Here is a 17,191-nt window from a genome sequence, read left to right on the forward strand (position 1 = left end):
CATCCAGAGCTGGAGGTTAAATGTATAGGTTTGGGAAGCCTTAAGCTTTAAATTTAAAAAAAAAGAAATTTCTGTTAACCTCTCCCTCATAGTAGCTTGGAACATGAAACCATGAATATGGTCATTAATGTGATGGTTTATCTGGGCTTTGAAATGAAGAGTAATGCTTTTCTTAATCTGGTTTTTCCTGAAAACCTGGAAGCCTCCAACCTCACTTTACATTTAACAGATTGTTAAAGACAAAATCTAGAGGTCGAGGGCTGCGCTGGGCCGCCGCTCCTCAGAGCTGCCCGCTGAGTCAGCAGGCACAGGGTTAAGGTTCCCCGCGGTGCCTGAGCTAGCTCTCCGGTCTGGTTTACTGTTACTGCAGAAAATTAATGGAAACAAAATCACCTGCCTTAAACACCTGCTTAGCCGGCGAGATAACTCCGCTCTCTTGAGAGAAGTTAAACAAGGGACAACAAGCAAACAGCTGCCGAATGGGCTCTTGGTGATAAATCTCTCCTTTGTTACCACCTTCATCTCTCCACAAAAGAGGCTTGAGGGGAGAGGGCAGTGAAAAGGCCCATTCATCCCAGACGTTTCCACAAGTGGGCTGCAAACCGCGGCTCCCCGCCCTGTCAGAAACACCCAGTCGGTCTCAGAAGTAAATGTCGCCTTCATCACTGACCCTGACCCTGTGCCCCGGCCTTCAGGTCTTTTGGGGACACTGGAGTATTTGCAGGTCTTCTGGACTGAGACGTGAGCCAGAGGACTTCTCTTGCTTGGCGACTGTTAAGATCCCCTAGAAGTGGAGGCCTGGCCCTGTGATCTGGCATGTTCTGCCGTCTAATGAAGATCCAGTTCTTCCAGGCTCCGTGTCAGAAACAGACCTTGGAAAACCCAGCAGGGCAACACGCTTCCTCTCCGTCGTCATTACTCAGCTTTAAGTTTGTCAGATTCTTTGGAGCCTGATGATTTCGCATCTATTCCTAAGTCTGGACTCTTTTCTTGCCCCCAGCAGTGACTGTACTGGGGTCTCACATGGCCTTGAGCATACTCCCACCACTGCTGAGGTTGTAACGTACTTTGGCTTTTGTTTTGTTGGGATTCTCTCTGCTGCCCTTTTTTCTGTTGTACTTGTGCCTAGGTCGTCATTTAAAATGTCCAGGTTTCTAGATTCTTTTGACAACTTAGTTTTGACCAACTAGAGCCATTTAAAATTTGTTCTTGTCTTCCAAGATGTTCGATACTGCTGACCTGTCTTCATCTCATCTTCTAAGATGTTGGACACTTCTGGTGGAACACGTGTGCTCTTGAGTCTATTCTCTAAGCCTCGGTTATAGTAGACTGAATTTTTTGAGATCAGAGGCCATTTCTTTTTCATCTTGTATTTTCGAGCATTTGGAACCATGTCTGGCACGTGATCGGCACTCAGTAAATGTTGGTTGGATCAAGTATGAAATAGCGGAGATGCCAGACCAGCATCTTTGAAACCATGCCTTCCGGGCCAGCTCTTGTATTGGCTGGCAGGACTCTTGTTATTGCCAGTGACAGAAACCCATCTTTGGTGTCAGCTGAAAAAGAGATTTGCTGAAGGGATGCTGGGGTGGCTCACAGAATCGAAGGAGGTGTCGAACATCCAGTACTCAGGCAGGTAGAGACCTGCGGCTCTGAGTGCCTCCGGGACTCAGTCTCCTCTCTGCTTAATTCTCTCCCACCGTAAGGAGGGCCAGGCGTCCATTTCCACAGCCTTTCCACTCAAGAGAGGACTCTTCCTTACCCCCGTCTCCCTCTTCCTCTTGTACCAACCGTAGCTCCAGTTTGCAGGATCCTGAGGCAGGACTCCGGCCTGGTTTGGGGCGTGTGGAGTCCCCTGAGTGGCACACCCCTTCCTAGCACCGCATCGTGGGAACTGGGGGAGCATGATCATCCGCAGTAGGAAGGCTGCTGTTCCCAAACAGCAAGGGCACGGAGACGATGGGGAGCTGCCTGTTGAGGATGTTTAGCTGTTGCCACCCTCGCTGCCCTGTCGAGTGTGACCGTTAGTCCTGCCGTAACGGAGCAGTAGGTCACTTGCCAGCCTGGGGAGTTGGGCCTCTCTTGCACCGCCTGCTGCTGGCTCTCGACGGCGGAAGGAGCAGTCGCGTCCCTAGTTCTGCCACACCATCGTTTTCCTTAGTTTGGATTTCCAGAGGGCGTGGCAGACACACACACCTCTGGATGGGAGTATTCTTGGGAATAATCTAAAAGGTCAAGGCAGAGGTCAGTGTTTTAACTCATGTGCATCAGAAGACTTGAACGTTTTTATAGCAAAGGCCATGCTAATGTTTGATAAGCTGCATGAAGCTGCTTTCCCTGTGGTTTGCAGTGCGGTGGAGGCAGCATTCCTGTGTGTGTGTACGCTGCAGTCAGACTTCCGTAAGTGGGCATCTTCTACCTACCTGCGCGGTTGAGACCTCATCTTGCTCCGTCCACAGTAGTAGCAATTTCACCAGGGCCACCAAGGAGCTCTTAGAACAGATGCCGTCACGTTTGGAAACACTGGAGTCGTGTGCTAATGTTTTCCTTAATTCTGTTCCGTGCCTTTGTCATCTTCAGTGTTTGAGTTGTGTCCTTCCTATCGCGGCATGCTAGTGCCTGAGACCTTCGCCCTGCTTTTGTGATGTCTGGAAAAGAGAGAGAAAGTGAGCACTTCAGCTGTGTTCAACCATGTAAGAGGTTGATGTACAGTAGGTGAAGTTTATTCTGTGGTTTCCAAAGGGCGGGACCAGCAAGAACACCTAATAGGAAGACAAAATTTGGCTTGATATGAAAGATTTACTAATTAAATGTCTTACCATAGTGACATTAAGCTCTTCCAACATGGCGAGCACACAGACAAGGTGCCGCTGTTGGCTGCTTGTGGAGAATGGCCTTGCAGGGAGCACCTGCTCCCAGACCAAGCTTTCCCACTGTTTGGGTGTGGGTCGTCTTGGGAGCTGGGGCATTCCCTGTTAGGCTCTGTCTGAGCAGCTCTAGAGGGCCCCTTAGAGGTGGGTGACGTATGAGGTTAGATGACTTTGTTTGTCCTTCCAACTCGAATGTTTTGTCATCAGGCCCTTGCAGACTTGCAGAGGACGGCAGCTTGCATCCTTAAAGCAACTCTAGTAGAGAGAAGTATGAAGTCCTACACTCAGCATCGAAAACAACCACACAGGGAAAGAAGTGGGAGAGACCCGGCCCAGGAGCTAAGCTGTTGGTGCCCACTGGTCCAGAAGGTGCCAAATGTAAGGCATGGCTCCAAAGAAAATGGCGCCCTGAAGGAGGGTGGAGGAGGTCCTGCTGCACCACCGACGGCGCCTTCGTTACCCACGCCTTCCCCACGCCTTCCCCAAGAACCCTTGAGAGCTGCCTGTTTTCAGGCACCATGGGGGGTGCTGTGCGGCGGTGAGGAGATCTGGTCAGCAGGGGGTGGTGCTCTGCTGGGGGAGGGGAGAGGATAATCAGTGGAATCAGAGTAGACAAGAGGAGTGCATGAGGGGAAATACCTTGATCAGAGAAAAGCTTTGCTGAGCCAGTCCTGAAGGAGGGGTAGACTGGGCCCAGGGAGGGAGGAGTGGGGGTGGGGGAGGGGAGCAGAGAAGACAAGGGGCTCAGAGCTGAGGTCATTGTCCTGGCATTTCAGTTTTCTTGGGAGTGCGCGCTGTGCTCTGCAGGTATCAGAGGAGGGCAAAGATGCGTTCAGAGCTGAGGTGATCTGACAGGCTTGTGTAAGAAAGTTCTCAAGGGGCTGGGGAGGGCACATTGGAGGTGCAAGGTCTGGCAGGTGGCAAGTGTGAGAGAGGAGATGACAGCCTGGAGGTAGAAGCACCGGCAGGGACGGAAAGCAGGCAGGAGCATGAGGCCTCCCAGGTGGGACAGACGGGAGAACGCTTTCTCTCACAAGAATTCTGGTGACAAACGGGAATCTAGCTGAAGGAGGGTGACCAGAATGCCGAAGGGTCTACAAGGTGACCTGTGGGTGATGGAGGAAGGGACCGAAGCTATATATTATGAAGAAAAGCAGCTTTAAGTTGGGGGATCGGGGCGTGGCGGAGGGGGGGAGCGGTGCAGAATTAGCAGTTCCAGGATGATCTCACACACTGAGAGTGGTGGGGAAAGCTTCCCGGAGGAGGCGGAGCTGGACGGAGCTCACGAGGCAATTGGTAGCGTTAGACCGAGGGGACTCACCGACATGGTCCTCTTACCTACACGTAGTTTTATTTTTTTTGCTTTTGGTTTGTCATATTTTGCTTCTAGATTGTTTCAATAACATTGCTGACCATTTTTGTCTTAGTTTATTTTTATTAACTTTGATCAAAGTATATTTATTAAACTTTTTATGCCAGGCATTCTTTTACATGTTTGTGGATTGTTAACATAACATCTCTATAATGTAGATATTATCTCCGTTTTATGGGTGATAAATTAGACATGAGGAAGCTGAGTAACCTGCCAAGGTGACGAAGCTAGTAAGCGTTAGAGCTGGGGATTCACGCTCTGGCCACCTGGCCCGGAGCCACCAACTGGAAAAAAGAATCCATGCAAAGGGTCCACCAGAGGAAACCAATTTTAACTTTTGTTTCTTCTGAGGATTCTTCTGTATAGCTGAATATTCTGTATTCCATATGGCCAAATACTATGTTTCTATCACCATTTCTGGATTCTTACCAGTTTTGGACATGTATCTGTTGACTTCCTGCTGTGATATGATATGATGCCATCTCTTTCCTCCCTTATGGTTATATTACTACTTTTAGACTCTCTATTAATTATTGTAATGGAAATAATACTTATATCTGTGTCTGATTTCATAAGCTGAAGACAATATTTCCCATGCTCCACTTTGCATGATGAGAATATTACTAACTGAAAGGCCAGGGCTTTTGCTTTCCTTTTTTTTTTTCTTTTTTTTTGGTGAGGAAGCTCGGCCCTGAGCCGACATCTGTTACCAGTCTTCCTCTTTTTACTTGAGGAAGATTGGCCCTGAGCTAACATCCCTGCCAGTCTTCCTCTATTTTGTATGTGGGATGCCGCCACAGCATGGCTTGATGAGTGGTGTGTACGTCCACACTGGGGATACAAACCTGTGAACCCCGAGCTGCTGAAGCAGAGCACATGAACTTAACCACGATGCCACCAGGCTGGCCTCCGTGCTTTTTCTTTTTTTAAGCTTCTGTCTTTCCTGCAGTTTCTAATTGCATTTCTTTTTTCTTCTTCTTCTTCTTGAACTGTTTACCTTATCCTTATCTCTTTTAAAACTTGTGGTACCATATAGTCTGTGAATCTCCTTTCTTCTCAGGGACCTCCCCCTTGGAAATCTCCCTATCTGTGTAACCATCGGTACAGATTGTCCTGTGGGCCTGGTGCACAGCTGCCGTTCTGGGAGCTCTTTTATCTCCTGGGTTGAATCCACTATTTCCTGGATCCCTTTTCTTGGTTTACCTCATTGTTCTGATATTTTTAAGTAACATATAAAAATTGTATGTATAAGAGAGAAATTTTCCAGCTTTTATATAGCCATATCACACTTGATTAAAAATATGTAGGCTGGGTATAGATTTTATCTTTTTTTTTTTTTTTTAAAGATTGGCACCTGAGCTGACATCTGTTGCAAATCTTTTTTTTCTTTTTTCTTCTTCTTCTCCCCAAAGCCCCCCAGTACATAGTGGTATATCCTCGTTGTATGTCCTCCCAGCTCTGCTGTGTGGGACGCCGCCTCAGCGTGGCCTGATGAGCAGTGCTAGGCCCACGCCCAGGATTCGAACCAGTGAAACCCTGGGCTGCCAAAGTGGAGTGTGCAACCCTAACCACTCAGCCACAGGGCTGGGCCCTAGATTTTAAAATGAAAAGAGCCTTCCCCCAGCTTAGAACCTATGCCCCAGTCAGAAGCTCCCTCCCCCATTAGAACTATGTCCCTATTAGGACCTGCCCCAACTTAGAAGATCTCACCCCCTCAAACCTTGCCTCCCCTTCAGACCTCCCTGCCTCACAGCCCCCTTCCGACCCCTCCTGTCGCACCCCACCAGAACTCATCTTTCCCGTCAGTATTCCTGTCGCCTCCTAGAACCTCTCGTCAACTCCAGATGCTGGGTACAAGTCTGAGGACAGACTGTCTGTTGGATGTCATGTCTGAGAAATCTGGTTTGTTTGCTCTGCCTTGAATCTTTTAATATCTCTTTATTCTTGTTTCATCTAAAACTTCACAGTAATGTGTCCAGGCCCCCCCAGATGCTCAAGTCCTTTAGAAGGGCACCTTAATTCTAGAGGCTCAAGTTCTTAAGAGCTAAGGAATTCTTCTATAATATTTCTTTTTTCTTTTTTTTTCCCCTGGGAAAGATTCACCCTGAGCTAACATCTGTTACCAATCTTCCTCCTTTTTTCCCCTCCCCGGTGCCCCGGTACGTACGTGTATACTCTAGTCGTGAGTCCCTCTAGTTCTTCCATGTGAGCCACCACCACAGCATGGCTGCTGACAGACAAGTGGTGTGACGCCTGGGAACTGAACCCGGGCTGCCAAGGTGGAGCACCCTGAAGTTTAACCACTAGGCCATCAGGGCTGGCCCCTGATAATGTTTCTGTGATGGCGTTTTCCCCTCTCTTTCCCTGTCCTCTGGCTCTGGGACTCCTGTAGGCTGTTGTTGGTCCTCCTGCAGGGGCCTCTCTATCTTTTCTGCCTCTTTAAATCCCGCCCCCACTGGACATGTATTTAATTTTCCAATCTTACATGGGCTTTTTCCTTTCAGCAATCAAATATTCGAATCCACAAGCTCTTTTCAGATCTCCCTTTTTCATAGTATCCCAGTCTCTTTTCACATTCTGCGTATTATGAAAAATCCCAGTCTTAAGTAGAGAGACTAGTATGGTGACTGCCCCATGGACTCACCCTTTAGCTTTAACAATTAACAGCATGAAGCCAGTGTTTTCATCTTTGGCTGCACCCATGCCCTCCCACCCAGCACTGCGGGATTAATTTGAAGCAAATCCTAGTAGTCAAATCGTTTCATCCACAAGTATTTCCCTATGTATCTCTGAAAGGTAAGGACCCTTTTTGCACATTTCTTTGAACTGTTTTTCTGCTTATTTGCTTTGGCCTTTCCCTTTGCCATGTTGTTGTAGACTTCCCACAGATGGTTGGGGTTTCTTGGTTGCCTGTTCACATGTAAGAATGAAACAGGTGGAAAAGTTGACCAGGTGCTCTGTGTACCTGGGCGCAGCTGCTTGACTCATTCTTCAGGCTGAGCAGGTAGAATCCTTAAATACCAGAAGGAAGGGGCTTGGCATTGGGTATCATCTCTTACCCTAGCTTCCCAAATTTTCCTTGGGTGGATTTTTTTCCCCATAAAATAAAATAGTGGATACAAGTGCTGTATCATTTTTAGTGTGCATATCCCCAATTTCTAGTGAAGTTGAGCAGCATCTTGTACATAATGGCCAGCTGTATCCTTTATGCAAATTGCCTCTTGATGTTCTTTGTCCACTCTTCTTTTGGGTCTTTTATATTGTTGATTTGTAAAAACTTTTTTATGTGAAGGATGCGAATTTAAGGTCTGTTATGTAAGTTAGAATATCTTCTTCCACTTGTTTTGAATATTTACATAGTTACACGTCAGTGTTTTCTGTATGGTCTCTGGAATTCACGTTATGCCTACATCTGACCCTCGGGAGTCAGCAGGGTCTGTAATGAGCGAGCAGGAGTGCGCAGGGTGAAGGGTTTCTTAACAGTTCTTCCTAGAGTCTGAGCATCGTTCCGTGTCTGTGGTGCTTCGTAATGTCCGTAAACCTGTTTAATCTTCCCAACGTTCCTTTGAGGGAGAAATTATTTCCATTTTACAGATTGGGGAGGGAATCAAGCTGAGAGGATTAGAGCCTGTCCCTGTGGAGGTCTTTGTGCATATGTGTAACCAGCTGTGACCACTTTCATTTGATTTGAAGTGTAAACTCCATATGAGATGTGAAGCTTGAGATACATTCAGCTTCTTTCTTCAGTTGGAGTGTTACCACTGGGTGCCCATGGATGTTTCTCTCTCTCTTAGATGTGTAGGAATTTCTTCCCTCTTCTCTGCTTTCCATGCTTGAGAGAGGCTGGAGCCTTTGAGCGATAGAATTAAGAGGACTGAGCCATGTTGCTTGGCCAGCTCCAGGGAAAGAGTGTCTTAACAGACTTTAAAAATGTTTTCTGCGACGTCAAAGCAGCTCTCAGGGGCTCAGGTGGAAATAAAGGCCAGGCTGTGGAGAGTACACGCCTGTGGTTGAGATTCCGGGACTCAGTCCTGCTTCAAAGAGTTGGCGCAAAGTGAGCCCTGGAGCAGCACGCCACACAGAGCCTGGTGCCAACGCTGAGGCTAGAGGTGTCCTCTGGGGTCAGAGGTTCCCTTGTTCCAAAATAGCCTTCCTGTGTCCGAGCCGGGCTGGTGGGTGGCCAGGAAACCCTAGGAGCAGCTCATCATCTCGCACGGTCTGTGACTGGATCTGCACAGAGAATCTCTTTGATCCCTTCTTCCCAAAGAGATTAAGAAGAGACTTGCAAATCTACCATTGAGTCGAAAGATATTTCATGTCTCCGGTTAGACTCATCTGAGTCCTAAATGAATAATAACATGCTTAAATGTATTTTTCTAATTTTATATTTTATTAACTTTTCTTTCTCTCCCAACACCTCCACTTTTTTTTTCTGCTCAAAATGGAGTTTTGTTTTCTCGAGGGTAACTGGGCCAGGCAGGCATGTGCTTGTTGTCCGATGAGGGCCATGTCATTCTCCAGGCAAACTGTTAGACAGTCTCTTGATCTTTTGGATATCTGTGAAATGCCTTTTCTCCCAGCTCAGGAGGTGTCATTGAAGTCATCCCTTTGTTGTGTGACTATAAATAACTCTACTTGGGTTGGCACCTTTTCATTATACCCCTTCCTGGGAAAGCATTTCCCCTGGTAGAGTTTCTTTGGCCCCTTCACCTCTCTCTGCATCCTCTCTTGGCAGCCAGAATGGGCCCCAAAGCTGCCTCCTCCTCAGGTTTACTTTGATGGAGTCTGTGTTCTTTGCGCTGAGGTATCGGCGAGAATTTCAGGAGATAACCAGGTGCCTTTTTCTAAACTTCAAAATCAGTGATGATTGAAGTGCCCTTTGCCATTCATTACAGGGCTGAGAAGTGGGAAATTTGGATTCTCAGTCTTAGCTCTCTTGCTGTGACTTCAGCCCCATCATCTCCCCTCTGGGCTTCGGTGTCAGCATCTGGAGGGTAAAGCGATCGGATCTTTCAGTTCGCTGTGTGCTTCCTTAGCTTCCATCAGATGTTGGCTCAGTCTGTTTTTAATTTCTTGTGTTCATAATTAGGTATATAAACTCTGCCTCCAAGCATATGTCATCCCAGACACCGATTTAGACAAACAAGGGTACAAACAGTGAAAGAACTGAGCCTAAGCAATAAGGAATTAACATCAAGTGAGAATCTCACTGCCTTGAGATGCTTGAGGGAGAAGATGAGGAGCCCGGCCTGGTTTTCTCACCGCCCTCCGTGGGCTTCTGCTGGGGACGTCACGGACCCAGGGTGGAGCTGAAATGAGCTGGGATGAGCCTAGGAGTTTCAAGAACCCAGAGAAGGGTTCTCAGATCTATCAGATAAAGGAAGTGAATGGCTGTGAGCAAAAATCATCTCTGCCACGTAGGACAAGTGTGTGTTCACCAGAGAGTGGCCTGCCCTATCACTGTGACAGCATCCACAGCGGTCATTGTCACACTGTGAAGAAAAGGCCATGAAAGACAAATGCAGGCCTTTGCTAGGTAATTCCTCTTGGCATCCTGATACGTTGTAGCGCCCCTCCCCAGAGATTCTGATTCAGCGGGTCAGGTGGGGCCCAAAGATTTGTATTTGTAACAAACTCCTAGGTGCTGTGGATGCAGCTGCTGTGTGGACCACAGTAACACAGACTGCTTTCTCAGCATGTCTCCATGAGGAGAGGAGTTGGATGGTAACTGGAGACGTAATATGTTAAATAATGTAAACCTTGTTTTGAAACAAGGGTGGCAGTTGGGTGGCACTTCTGCCCTTTTTTTGACCACATATCGTGCTGCCTTCACTGTGGCTCCCAACTGCCATAAACTCAGACAGTTGTCTGTCATAGACAGAAGGGCAGCAGGGCTGAGTCCTGGCCCACCCCCAAGTGGGGAGAAGGGCCTGGCTGCTCTGGTTCAGTTGAAGCCTGGAAAGGGTGGGCTTCAGGGTCGACTCAGAGCTTAATGTGTATTCCAGTAGATAAGGAACACCACAGCGTGAGGCCTGACTCATGCCTATGGTGAAAAGAGGTAGAGGGATGTGGCCAAGGGAGGGAGCAGATTGCCAGGCTCGAGGACTACACGGGGGCTGAGGGGCTGTGACAGGAAGTCAGTGTGGAATGGGCCAGCAGAGAACCAGGGCCAGGGTGGGTTGAGGCAGATGGAGGGCCCAGCAGTGAGAGTCAGCTTTGACAGCTGCGAGGTGGGGTGGCGGGAGTGGGGTGTTGGGATGAAGGACCAAACAGGCCAGAGGACACAGCAGCTTGTGGATAGCCAGGACATCACGTCATAGAGTGTGAATGGGCTTGGGCTCCTTATAAAGTTCCTCTGCCTCAGTTGGAGTTATTTGAGATACCCAGACTAGGTGCTTCCAATTGACTGAGTAATAATGGCTTCCGGGAGAGTCTGTGAATCTTCGCCTTTATGTGCAACATTTGTGCATTCTCTGGGATTTTGAAGAGGGACCCATCGCTTTCATCAGTTTTTTTTGAAGGACTATATGGCCCAAAAAAGGTTAAGACCCACTGTTCCAGAGCTTTCTCACAGATGATGTTCACGTCTGACAGTTTGGCTCGCTATTGTAGGATTAGAGGGAAGTGCTATGGGACAGGGCTGCGAGACAAGGCAGGGCTGGTACACGACGCCGTGGGAACTCTGCTCACCCTGCCCTGATCCTCAGCCTCTGTCCTCGGATTTCCAACGTAAACATCCTGGGCTCTGCAGCCTCCGGCTCGCGGGGCCAGGATTCCATCACTTCTCTGTCTTCTCGGTTACGTTTTCACACTCTTCTTTGATTACTGCTCATTGTGTTGTGCAATTATTGTGGACACCGATCATATCGTTGCCTGAGTTTCTGTTTCACATCGACTCCGCCTTTTCCCCATGCCTGGGGTTTACTCTCATTGGAAGCAGCTTGTTTAGCATTAATATATTCCGCTGGAGTCTGCCTTCACGGACCTTTGTCTGCGTTTCCTGCCCGGGTCTAACTTCTTTTGTCTTTGTAGGTCTCCAGGCGTATCTTTCCTTGAGCCATGGATACATGACAGCTGCTTTCTCTGACTTTGCACCTCCGTGTGCTACCAGTATTGAATTTGCAAAATGAAATGTGAATTTTTCTACTTTGCTCCACTTTCATTTATGCTAAAGTGTTACTTTTTATTGGTTTCAATTTGAAAATTCAACTAACTGAACCTCATAAAATCCCAGTGTCTGACCTTGGGGGTCATCTCTAGCCATCTGCATTCCCGGGAACATGTTCATGCTGCGTGAATATTGATTACAGGATTTATTTCTCAAGTCGTTTCGTGGGACACAGACTAGATTGAAACAGTTTTTCTTTTTTTCACTTGATTAGTAGTGAAATTTTAGTATGGACATTTTTAAACCTATTCAGAGGTGGAAAGAATAACATGACAATCTGCCCACGTCCGCATTACCCACATGTGACGATTAGCAGCATTGTGCTGTTCTGTTTCCTCTACCCCTCCCTGCAACTTTGTGTCAGCATTTCAGCTTAAATTATAAAAACGCTGCATGCTTAAAGTTTAAACAAGAAAGGTGGAAAGTGACAGCTCCCAGGCCCGAGCCCCCTCTCCAGAGGTGCCACTGTTGATGTTTCATTTCCTTCCTGAAGGGTTTTTTGTGAATATTTGAGAATGTGGGTGTATATATAATCTTCCCCAGAAATAGAATTATACATTTGATACTATAATATGTTTTTAATGCATTTGGGGTGTTTTCGAAGCACATAAACAACTGCTTCATTTTAACAAAGTAGCTGAGTAGCCTTTCCATCCTAGGAGGGTATCGTCATCTTCTTAACAGTAATGAATAGAGAGAGAGGAGGTGATGGGCTGTCCCCGGGCCTGAGTTCTCTGTGACTTATTTCAGTACCATATCAATTTCGGTGTCGGTGGTGATATGTGTATCTTCAGCTGGACTAGGTGTGGCTGAATTGATCTCTCGAGTCGCTGTTCCCTCTCACGGCCCCTTTGCTAGTGTCCGAGAGTCCGTTCCATAGCTTTGCCATCGTTGTGCGTTTAGACTTTTTAACCTTTGCCAGTTTGGTGCGTCTGAAATGGGATCTCGTTGTTCGAATTAGCATGTCCCTGGACAAGCATCTTTTCACATGGTTACAGAGTCAGGTGACTTTTTTTTTGTAAATTGCCTGTTTTTTCCCTCTGTAACCAAACACCTTTCTGAAGTTTTTAGTTTTTTGATAGTTATGTCAGTTGCTCCCCTGAATATTCTAGCCATATGATCATCATATACAAATAATGGGAAAATTGTTGTCTCCTCTCCACCACTTACATCTGTTGTTGTGTTCAGGGCCCATCTAAGCGTTTGGGCTAGTGCTTCCAGAACAGTGCTAAATAGCAGGGCCGCTCTGAGCATCGCGCAGCTTTCATGACTGTGATGAAACTGTTGCTGGTGTGCAGTTAAGCATGATGCTGACTTTTGGTTGAGATATATTCTTTTTTCATGTTAAGGAAATGTTTTTTTACTAAAGGCTTTTATCAGGAATGATTGTTATCAAATGCCACAAAGAGACGCTTTTCTTTTTTTTTTGCCTTTTGACCTATCATGGCTTACAACATTGAATATTTGATGTAGCAGGGAAGAAATATTGTGCATTTTTAATTGGTTGCTTTGGGAGAGCAGCAGAGTTTCTCTCACACAAAAGAACAAATCCTTCCCTAAGAAAACGTGTTAATGGGACACTTTGTAATAACCTTTAAAGTCAGTAGGAGAATTTGAGGCAAAAGGAAACTCAATTTGCTCTTCATCATAGGTTAACAGAAATTTTTCGTTTTCCTCCAGCTGCTTGATGCTTGAGAGGGAAGAGTTTGGGGGGACTTTTGGGCTTGGGAAGAAAGCAAAAAGAGAGCCCATGAGCCCGGCGAGGGGGCAGAGGGAGCCTGAGCCCGCCATGCTGGTGGAGCGCTCCCGAGCCGCCACCACGGCAGCTGTCCCAGGTTCACGGCTCAGCGCCAGTGCTTCTGCTCCTGTTAGTGAGGTGAGGAAGTGGGATCCCCCGTGGGAGGGGCCTCGTTGTCCCTTTTCCATGTTTTCATATTTGTCTCCTTGATACCAGTGAAGTTGAGCATCTTCTCATTTGCTTATTATGCATTTGCATTTCATCTTAACTGACAAGCCCTGTCTTGTTTCCTTCTAATACTTACAATTTTTTTCTGTTTCTGCCCCCACTCATCCTGTGTGGTTGTGCCCCATCCAGCTGCTCTGTGGCTCTGCTCCATCCCATCCGCTTCTGGATGCCCAACAAAGTACAGGAAATGTTACCCACTTCAGTGGCCGGGGTGCCCTCATTGCAGTCAGGCGTGTGACTGGACTGTCAGCTGGAGCCCACACGGCCTCTCCAGCATGATGGTTCTAGAATCATTCGATGTACATGGCAGTTGGGTTTATGGAGGAATAAATGGGAAGTGAGGTGCTGCAGAATGAAGAGTGAAGCTGCCAGTTTCCGGAAGCCTGGACCAGGCGGCTGGCCCCCATCACGACGTCCCCCCCAAGGTGCCTGGGGCAGAGCAGCCTGAGGGCCCGCCCGCCCAGTGAGGGGGCCACTCGCCCTACCACCCTTCTTACGCCCCTGCAGCCTCTTCCCTACGAAGCAACCAGAATAATCTTTTCTTTTTTTAAAGATTTTATTTTTTCCTTTTTCTCCCCAAAGCCCCCCGGTACATAGTTGGATATTGTTCGTTGTGGGTCCTTCTAGTTGTGGCATGTGGGACGCTGCCACAGCGTGGTTTGATGAGCGGTGCCGTGTCCGCGCCCAGGATTCGAACCAACGAAACACTGGGCCGCCTGCAGCGGAGCGCGCGAACTTAACCACTCGGCCACGGGGCCAGCCCCTAATCTTTTCTTTTTAAAGTCATTTCTCTGTTCGGAAGCGCCAGTGGCTTCCCGTCACGCCGAGGAAAACCTGAAGCCCTCCCCGGCCTTCGCCTTCACTACGAGGCTGTCAGTGCCCGGGGCAGCTTCTCCCTCTGCCCTGCGCTCCCCCACCCTGGCCGTGCTCTTCAAGCGTGTTTCTGATCCTTGGCCTTGGCATCGGTGTCCCTACCGCCTGGAAAGCCCTTCTCCTAACTAGCCACAGGGCTCAGCCTACTTAAATGTCCCTCCTCAGGGGGCCCTTCTGCTTACTTTGTGTTAAATAGCAACCGGTGTCATTCTGCATCTTCATATCCCACTTACTTTTCTTCAGTGCACTTATATTTTTTTGTTTGTTCATCTCTTTATCCCACTAAAGGGTTCCATAAGGGTGGTAACTTTGAAATTTGTAAGTTGAATTTCACTGGTGCCGTCTTTTTCTATAGTTTGTTATAAGGGGCAGCCAACAAAGGCTTACCTAGCAGAGTGCCACAGTATTTATAGCAACCAAAAAAAGCACTCTTCATACTACATCTCAATGAGAAGCCAGATGGACGACTTCGAGGAAGCGCTGGCCTCCCCTCGGCCCTGCGCTGTGCCCACCGGCGGCTGCTGCCCGTGGGGCAGGGTGGGCAGTGCAGGCTTCTCGCCTCACCTCAGACACTGCTGCTCTGCAAGAAGAGAGTGAAGGAAGGATTCTCACTCAGCCCCTGGCCCCCAGCACGGCCGCACAGCTGCTCATACCAGTGTACCAGCGTGGGGAGGCGCGTCCGGCCAGAGCCAGTGTTTGGCTCCAGGGGAACTGGGGAGGAAGGGGGTGGGCAGGCTGTTGTCACAGCTCTCAAATGCACCCTTCTTGAGATAACTGTCACTCTGGGCCTGTGACAGCTCAGTGAGGACGTGTTAGCACACACACTGGCACGTTGTGTAGGTGAGGAAACCAAGGAGGCGTGACTTGCCCGGGACCACAGAGCAGGAAGCAGTGGAGCCCAGGGTCACCTGGGGTCTTCTGGTTCTGGATGAAGTAGCTTGCTGTCTCTGCTGTCAGCACACGCCCGCCGTCTGCCGTGGGGCGTGGAGCAGCCTGTGGAGGTCGTCTGGCCTTCCTGCAGGTCACATCCGCGTGGCTGGTGCTGCCTCAGCATGTGTCGCCGGGCTCTGGTGCCCCACTGAAGAGCAGCTGCTGAGCTGTTTGGCTGTTTGGGGTGTTTTTCACATCCTTAAATGGTTGAGGAAGTGTCACTCCCTGTGGAACAGTCGAGAAAGTCTAATGAATAAAGCTCTACCTGCACTCAGAAATTAGCCACTCATTTTGGGGCCTTGTCTGAAAAATGAAGTTGAACTAGATGATCTTAGAGTTCTTTCTTTCTGATTTTGAGACTGTATCCTGTGTTCTTGATTTCAAGGTTCAAAGCCACCATATTAATTGGTAACCATTTCTCAGAGCCCATCCAGTAGGAGCTGAACTGCGATGGCATCTGTCCTGATTGCCATCTGGTGTCATCGCCCCAGACCCAGGACTGGCTTTGGCTTCCTTGTATGCGTAGCTGTGACTGCACATGGCACCCTCGGTGGCAGTCACCTGGCTTTGGAACGACTGAATCTTGTATTTCTAACTGCTGTGTTTGATTTCTAGATTCTTCCGCTAACTACAAGCAAGAGAAGCAAGGCTGCTGGAGCTCCCTGTTGTCACGAGTCTGGGAGTACTTTGTAGAAAGAACGAACCTCCAAGGCAGGCAGCTGCTGTGACCTGCTCGGGGCGCGGGCTGGAGCTCCACAGCCCTGGCATTGCTGCCTCTGACCGACCCACTGAGATGTTTTCATAGGTGCTGTTTTCTGTTTCACATTTTCATACACAGGGTAGGGGAAAGTGTAGCTACTGACAAGTAGAAAAATGCTAATTTTTTTGAGGGAGTTTGTTTTTTTTTTTTTTTTTAGATGGAATTAGTCCTTGGCTTTTCTCCTGGTCCCAACCCCCTTCTGGCTGCTAATGTCCCTGGGTAAATACAAATAGAGATTGCTTTGTGTATTTTATAGGGCTCTCTGTTTTGAAGAGAGAGAATTGTGTTACATGTGTTTTTGTTGTAAATAAATAAAACACTTCCTTGTCCTTGCAAGATCCGGTGTAAATTAAATGTGTGAAATCAACTGAACTTGTAAAGTGAGTAGGTGGAGCGGAGGGGCAGCCATTCCTTATGCCAGCGAGAGTGGGCCTTGGGTTTATCTTCTAGAGCCAGAGCAGTTCTTTTCCAGGTACCTGGCAATGAAATGCCATGCGTGTGGGTTGGGGCTGCCTGAAACCCCCTCTCTGTGGGGAACTATTGCCAGATGAGCTGATCGGAAACCTTGTGTCCCCGGGGCTCCCTGCCCCCCAGGACGCTCAGGCGCTGGCCCTGACGCCCTGGCAGGCCTCAGGGCCTCTCCTGTGTCCCCTGCTCCCTCCTGGCGCAGAGGAGGAGGGGGAGGCGCCCTCCTCCTGGGCTCGGCCCCCACCGCTCTGTGGGCCGGTTCTGCTTCCAGCCCCGCTGTGTGTTCCCATCACATGTAAACTGCCCAGTCTTTCCCGCGGCACCCACGCTGCCCTTGGATCCTTTGATCAGCCCCATGCCCGCCCTCTTTACCCTCCCTGACCCTCTTCTTTCTTCCTGGACAACCTGCAAGGGTGTTGTCTACACTAGCTTTCTCCACACTCTTGCTGCCGGTTATTCGGTTATTCCTGGGCCCACTGCCTTCCCGCCACCATCCCTCACCCGCCTGGCCGGCTGACCCCGGGGGCGTTGTTCACTTCATCACACTCGCATCGTACATCCTCCTTCCTGAGACACTATGTTCCCCGCATTTCCAAGTCCCACGCGCTGGGATTTCCTCCACCCCTGGGGCCACCCTTCAGTTTCGCTCCTCTCACAGCCCCCTCCTGCCCCTTACCCCTCAGAAAACACTGTAGAGCATTTCACCTGCCATTCAGACAGTCAGTGACCGCGGGCCTCGCTGGAGGGCTGGGTGTGCTTCTTGACCTGAGAGGCTCCCGCCTGT

General features: G+C 48.8%; 1 protein-coding gene across 3 annotated transcripts in view; it reads left to right on the forward strand.

The window, feature by feature from the left end:
* Window positions 1-16,275, forward strand: part of FKBP6 (FKBP prolyl isomerase family member 6 (inactive)) — a 28,256-nt gene extending 11,981 nt beyond the window's left edge. The window contains exons 9-11 of one of the 3 annotated variants that reach the window (XR_011524398.1): window positions 2,581-2,693; window positions 3,078-3,248; window positions 15,795-16,275. The gene's annotated coding sequence lies outside the window, so the exon portion shown is untranslated. The remainder of the gene's footprint in view (window positions 1-2,580; window positions 2,694-3,077; window positions 3,249-15,794) is intronic. The other 2 variants (XR_011524399.1, XM_008542397.2) reach the window with 2 other exon arrangements.
* The last annotated feature ends 916 nt before the right edge of the window (window positions 16,276-17,191 follow it).

Source organism: Equus przewalskii, chromosome 12 (genome assembly GCF_037783145.1).
Source record: "Equus przewalskii isolate Varuska chromosome 12, EquPr2, whole genome shotgun sequence".
Lineage (NCBI taxonomy): Eukaryota > Metazoa > Chordata > Mammalia > Perissodactyla > Equidae > Equus > Equus przewalskii.